The following is a 7,313-nucleotide window of genomic DNA, read 5'->3' on the forward strand; positions in this document are numbered from 1 at the left end:
GCCAAAAAAAATTAGGGTTAGTTCATCCCATCCGAACCAATCTGAGCCTTGCATAATCTTTTCTGTATTTGCTTTGTTGAATTTGCGGTTGCATCGTCGTGTTCAGTTGCTGGTCTTAGCGTCTAGTCTTTTAGAGTTTCGAGTTCTGTTCACAAGTTGTCACGCCGTCGCCGCACCATCATCATCGCCCCTGCCATCTACCACCATCGCTCCGAATCCGTATCCATATACCACCACCAATCCGCTGCCATATACCACCACCATATATCCACCACCAATCCGAGTTCCTTGCTTATTAGGTTTGTTTTCGGGATCAATCTAGATTCCGATTCGTGTTTCCTTGCCGGAGTAGGTTTCGGAAAAAAAAAAAGAGTCGGGTAGCCACGCTCCGTTTAGGCCCAAAATTTTTCGAAAACGCATTTTTCGAAAAAATTTCTGGCTATCCTATTTTTAGGTGTTTCTGAGTGTTTTGAGACAGGTGCCATTATAGGAAGTTTTTTTTTGACCTGTTTCCGGTTTTTGGGTCCGGGCAGTCGAAAAAAAAAGAGCGCAAAAAAAAAATTTCCAGAGTGTGCTTTTCCCTTGTTTACGTGCCGCGCCGTGATTTTGTTAGTGTTCTAGGCTCGCGTCTCTAGCACAGTCTAGCCTAGGACCAGCACAGTACCGTCGTTGAGCGTTTATTCAACTTTGCATCTCTGAATTGATTATTGCTGACCCTTTTTGCTACCATATTATAAGCCTTCCCAGCTCCACATACATCTACGTCGTGTGTTTGACTCTCCCTGGTAATCGCTCTATCCAAGCTTTGAGAGTTTTTGACTACAACGGTTGCCGATCACCGCCTGCTGCTGGGTAAGAACTGGTAAGAATTTGAGATTTGCTTGATGGATTTGTGACACCCACCACCACCACTTGTTCGTAGTCTGTAGGATCATATTCTTGTGTGTTTCTATTGCTGTTAACCATGCCAGGATCACAAGCCGACGAGATTGACTGGGAGAATTTATCGAACAAGGAGCTTCATGATAAGTTTCAGCAAATGATGACTGAACAGGTGCAAGATGTGCTGAACAATTTTGAAGAAGCCATGGAGAAGATCACTGGCTTTGAGAAGACGTTCGAAACAAAGCTCGATAACAAGTTTAATGAATTGCTCGCGCGTCTTCCACCACCACCACCCGCTGCAGCTAACGCACCTCTCCAACAACAACAACAACAACGACTACCTCCACGTCGCGAAGCAGACCTCCGCCGAGCAAGCCGTGTTCCTCTTGCGTTTGGCCAAACTGTTGGTGCTGCTGTTGATACTTCTGTGGCTCCTGCTGCTGATGCGGAGGAGGATGATTATGTGGGAGACTATGAGGATGAGGTTGATCAAAATCAACACTACGTGCAGCCACCTGTACCACCACCAGCAGGTCGACCTCAGGTATATCTTCGTAATGGTAGGCCTGCACCACCACCTCAGGTACGAGATGATGTCCATATTCCTAAACTGAAATTAAATATTCCACCATTTGAGGGTAGATATGTTCCTGATATATATCTTACTTGGGAGTTAGAAACTGAACAACGATTTACATGTTTACAATATCCTGAGGAGAGACGAGTTGCTGCTGCCGTTTGTGCTTTCACTAGTTTTGCATGTGTATGGTGGTCTGAACATTGTAGATTATATCCTATTCCAGCCACTTGGGCTGCTTTGAAAACTGCTATGCGTACGCGTTGGGTTCCACCATATTATCAACGTGAATTGCTTCAAAAATTGCAGCGTTTAAGACAAGGGAAAAATTCTGTAGAAGAATATTATCAGGAATTACAAACTGGCATGATTAGATGTGGTATTGTTGAGGAGAATGAAGCTATGCTTGCACGTTTTCTAGGTGGATTAAATAGAGAGATTCAGACCATTCTAGACTATAAGGAGTATACTAATATCACTCGTTTATTCCATCTTGCTTGTAAAGCTGAACGTGAAGTGCAGGATCGACAAGCATTGGGGCGAACTAACTTTTCTGCAGGCCGACCTTCATCATGGACACCACGTGCATCTTCTACTTCAACTGCACCAGCACCTCCATCCGGTGCCACCTCCACCCGTGATACAAGAAAACAGGCACAACCACCATTATCTGCCAAGAGCGCACCTGCGGGGCCTGCACAGCGTTCTTCTTCTTCCATGGCATCAACAGGGCACACAAGTGATATTATTTGTCGTCGTTGTAAGGGAGGAGGTCATTATGCGAGAGAATGCAAATCTCCGCGTGTGATGATTGCTACCGCGGATGGTGGATATGAGTCCGCTAGTGACTATGATGAGGAGACTTTGGCTCTTATTACACGTGAAGAACATGGTGGAGATGATTCTGATCATGAGACGCAATACATGGCTCCTGAAGACGCTGACAGGTATGAATGTTTAGTTGCTCAACGTGTTTTGAGTGTGCAGGTAACACAAGCTGAGCAAAATCAGAGGCACAATTTGTTCCATACCAAGGGAGTTGTGAAGGAACGTTCTGTGCGCGTCATCATAGACGGAGGGAGCTGCAACAACTTGGCTAGCATGGAGATGGTGGAGAAGCTTTCTCTCACCACAAGACCACATCCACATCCTTACTACATCCAATGGTTCAACAACAGCGGCAAGGTTAAGGTAACACGTACTGTTCGTGTGCATTTTAGTATCTCTACATATGCTGATTATGTTGATTGTGATGTGGTACCTATGCAAGCATGTTCCTTATTACTTGGTAGACCATGGCAATTTGATAAAAATTCTGTACACCATGGTAGAAACAATCACTATACTCTTGTTCATAAGGATAAAAATATTACTTTGCTTCCTATGAGTCCTGATTCCATTTTGAAAGATGATATTAATAGAGCTAATAAAGCACAACAGGAGAAGAATAAGAGTGAAAATCAGATTGTGGCAAAAGAATTTGAGCAACAAATGAAGCCTAATAATAAACCATCTAGTGTTGCTTCTGAAATTAAATTGAAAAGTGCATGTTTATTTGCCACCAAATCTGATATTGATGAGCTAGATTTCAGCAAATCTGTTTGCTATGCTTTTGTGTGCAAAGAGGCATTATTTTCATTCGAGGACGTGCCTTCCTCTTTGCCTCCTGCTGTCACTAACATTTTGCAGGAGTTCGCTGACGTTTTTCCACAAGACGTGCCACCGGGATTACCGCCTATTCGAGGGATTGAGCATCAGATTGACTTCATTCCCGGTGCTTCACTGCCAAACCGTGCACCATACCGTACCAATCCAGAGGAGACGAAGGAGATTATGCGTCAAGTACAAGAGCTTCTCGACAAAGGTTATATACGCGAATCCCATAGTCCTTGTGCTGTTCCTATTATTCTAGTGCCGAAAAAGGATGGTACATCACGTATGTGTGTTGATTGTACAGCATTAATAATATTACTATTCGTTATCGTCATCCTATTCCTAGGCTAGATGATATGCTTGATGAATTGAGTGGCTCTACAATATTCTCCAAAGTTGATTTGCATAGTGGCTACCATCAAATTCGTATGAAATTGGGAGATGAATGGAAAACAGCATTTAAAACTAAGTTTGGATTATATGAGTGGTTAGTCATGCCTTTTGGGTTAACTAATGCACCTAGTACTTTCATGAGATTAATGAACGAAGTTTTACGTGCTTTCATTGGACGATTTGTGGTAGTTTACTTTGATGACGTATTGATTTATAGCAGATCTTTGGAAGAACATTTGGAACATTTACGTGCTGTTTTTATTGCTCTACGTGATGCACGTTTGTTTGGTAACCTTGGAAGTGCACCTTTTGCACCGACCGAGTATCTTTTCTTGGCTATGTTGTTACTCCACAGGGAATTGAAGTTGATAAAGCCAAGATTGAAGCTATTGAGAGTTGGCCGCAGCCCAAAAGGTCACACAAGTGAGGAGTTTTCTTGGCCTCGCTGGATTCTATAGGCGTTTTGTGAGACATTTCAGCACCATTGCTGCACCTCTCAATGAGCTTACAAAGAAAGATGTGCCTTTTCTTTGGGGTACCGCACAGGAAGAAGCCTTCACGGTATTGAAAGATAAGTTGACACATGCTCCTTTACTCCAACTTCCTGATTTTAATAAGACTTTTGAGCTTGAATGTGATGCTAGTGGAATTGGATTAGGAGGTGTGTTATTACAAGATGGCAAACCTGTTGCATACTTTTCTGAAAAATTGAGTGGGCCTAGTCTGAATTATTCTACTTATGATAAAGAATTATATGCTCTTGTTCGGACTTTAGAAACATGGCAACATTATTTATGGCCCAAAGAATTTGTTATACATTCTGATCATGAATCTTTGAAACATATTAAAAGTCAAGCTAAACTGAATCGTAGACATGCTAAATGGGTTGAATTCATTGAGACTTTCCCTTATGTCATTAAACACAAGAAGGGAAAAGAAAATGTTATTGCTGATGCATTGTCTCGCCGCTATACTATGCTTTCACAACTTGACTTCAAAATATTTGGTTTGGAGACCATCAAAGATCAATATGTGCATGATGCTGATTTTAAAGATGTAATGCAGAATTGTAAAGAAGGAAGAATGTGGAACAAGTTTCTCGTTAACGATGGATTTGTGTTTCGCGCTAACAAGCTATGCATTCCAGCTAGCTCCGTTCGTCTTTTGTTGTTGCAGGAGGCGCATGGAGGAGGATTAATGGGACACTTTGGCGTGAAGAAGACGGAGGACGTACTTGCTACACATTTCTTTTGGCCAAAGATGAGACGGGATGTTGAGCGTTTTATTGCTCGATGCACTACATGTCAAAAAGCTAAGTCACGACTCAATCCTCATGGTTTATATATGCCTTTGCCTGTACCTAGTGTTCCTTGGGAGGATATATCTATGGACTTTGTTTTAGGTTTACCTCGAACAAAGAAGGGGAGGGATAGCATATTTGTTGTCGTGGATAGATTCTCGAAAATGGCACACTTTATACCATGTCATAAAAGCGATGATGCTGTTAATGTTGCTGATTTGTTCTTTCGTGAAATTATTCGCTTGCATGGTGTGCCAAATACTATTGTTTCAGATCGTGATACTAAATTTCTTAGCCACTTTTGGAGATGTTTATGGGCTAAGTTGGGGACTACACTGCTTTTTAGTACTACTTGTCACCCCCAAACTGATGGACAAACTGAAGTATTCAATAGAACGTTGTCTACTATGCTTAGGGCTGTTTTGAAGAATAATAAGAAAATGTGGGAGGAATGCTTGCCTCATATTGAATTTGCTTATAATCGTTCATTGCATTCTACTACTAAGATGTGCCCTTTTGAAGTTGTGTATGGTTTCCTACCTCGTGCACCTATTGATTTGTTGCCTCTTCCATCTTCGGAGAAGGTTAATTTTGATGCTAAACAACGTGCTGAATTGATTTTAAAAATGCATGAGTTAACTAAGGAAAACATTGAGCGTATGAATGCTAAATATAAACTTGCTGGAGATAAGGGTAGAAAACATGTTGTGTTTGCACCTGGAGATCTTGTTTGGTTACATTTGCGTAAGGATAGATTTCCTGATTTGCGCAAATCAAAGTTAATGCCACGTGCTGATGGTCCCTTTAAGGTGTTAGAGAAAATAAATGATGATGCATATAAACTTGAGTTGCCTGCAGATTTTGGGGTTAGTCCCACTTTTAACATTGCAGATTTGAAGCCTTATTTGGGTGAGGAAGATGAACTTCCGTCGAGGACGACTTCATTTCAAGAAGGGGAGGATGATGAGGACATCAATACAATTGTTACACCCACAGCCCCTGCTGCTATACATACTGGACCAATTACTAGAGCTCGTGCACGCCAACTAAATTACCAGGTACTTTCGTTTCTTGGTAATGATTCTAATATTCATGAGAATATGATGCTGCCTAAATTGGATACATTTGTTTTGCTTACAAATGAAGGGCCTAGCTTGGAGAAGGATGAACATTGGAGCAAGAACAAGCATGGAGATGATGGCATGCGCAAGGGGAACAAGAACGGAGTTACAAGTGATGATTTCAGGACTTTGAAGCCACCATAATGGGTGCATGAAGCCTTGGACGAAATATACAAGATGCCACTTCATAAATTTCGTCCCGAGGCTATTTTAGGTGCTGCGTCACCTTATTATTGGGCCAGGCCCTGGAATTTCGAAATACATAAGTATAGGCTATTTTTAGAGTCCGTATGTGTGGGGAAACAAGAGATAGGGTTGATTTCGGATCCCTCCACCAAGGGCCACGAAATTCCCCCCCTCTTCCTCCATATATACAGCCCTTAGGGCATCGTTTAGACTTTGGGTTTTGTTTAGATTAAAAGTTCGCCATAGCTGCAACTTCGCGTACTTCGTTTGTGTTCAACGACCAGACAAAGGCGTCACAGAACCCCACCTTGATCAATAAAGCTTTCATCTTATATTCGCAATATCCAGATTGCAATCTTAGTTTCTTGCTTGTTCTTCGTTTGCTCGCAGGAAACAGACCCTCGTGGTCAGGTTGATCGTGCTCCGGCGTGGTCAATAACCTCTCGGAGTTGGTTTAGCGATTGCTAAGGCGCGACGTCCTTGCACGTTCGTAGTCGGATCGTCAAAGTCGACTTCCACCAAAGCGATATCCATCATCTCATCGAAAGACGGGACACCTCCGCCTCTATCACCTTTACTCCAACTTCCTGATTTTAACAAGACTTTTGAGCTTGAATGTGATGCTAGTGGAATTGGATTAGGAGGTGTGTTATTACAAGATGGCAAACCTGTTGCATACTTTTCTGAAAAATTGAGTGGGCCTAGTCTGAATTATTCTACTTATGATAAAGAATTATATGCTCTTGTTCGGACTTTAGAAACATGGCAACATTATTTATGGCCCAAAGAATTTGTTATACATTCTGATCATGAATCTTTGAAACATATTAAAAGTCAAGCTAAACTGAATCGTAGACATGCTAAATGGGTTGAATTCATTGAGACTTTCCCTTATGTCATTAAACACAAGAAGGGAAAAGAAAATGTTATTGCTGATGCATTGTCTCGTCGCTATACTATGCTTTCACAACTTGACTTCAAAATATTTGGTTTGGAGACCATCAAAGATCAATATGTGCATGATGCTGATTTTAAAGATGTAATGCAGAATTGTAAAGAAGGAAGAATGTGGAACAAGTTTGTCGTTAACGATGGATTTGTGCTCCGTTCGTCTTTTGTTGTTGCAGGAGGCGCATGGAGGAGGATTAATGGGACACTTTGGCGTGAAGAAGACGGAGGACGTACTTGCTACACATTT

Source organism: Triticum aestivum, chromosome 4B, assembly GCF_018294505.1.
Source record: "Triticum aestivum cultivar Chinese Spring chromosome 4B, IWGSC CS RefSeq v2.1, whole genome shotgun sequence".
In the NCBI taxonomy this organism is placed as follows: domain Eukaryota; kingdom Viridiplantae; phylum Streptophyta; class Magnoliopsida; order Poales; family Poaceae; genus Triticum; species Triticum aestivum.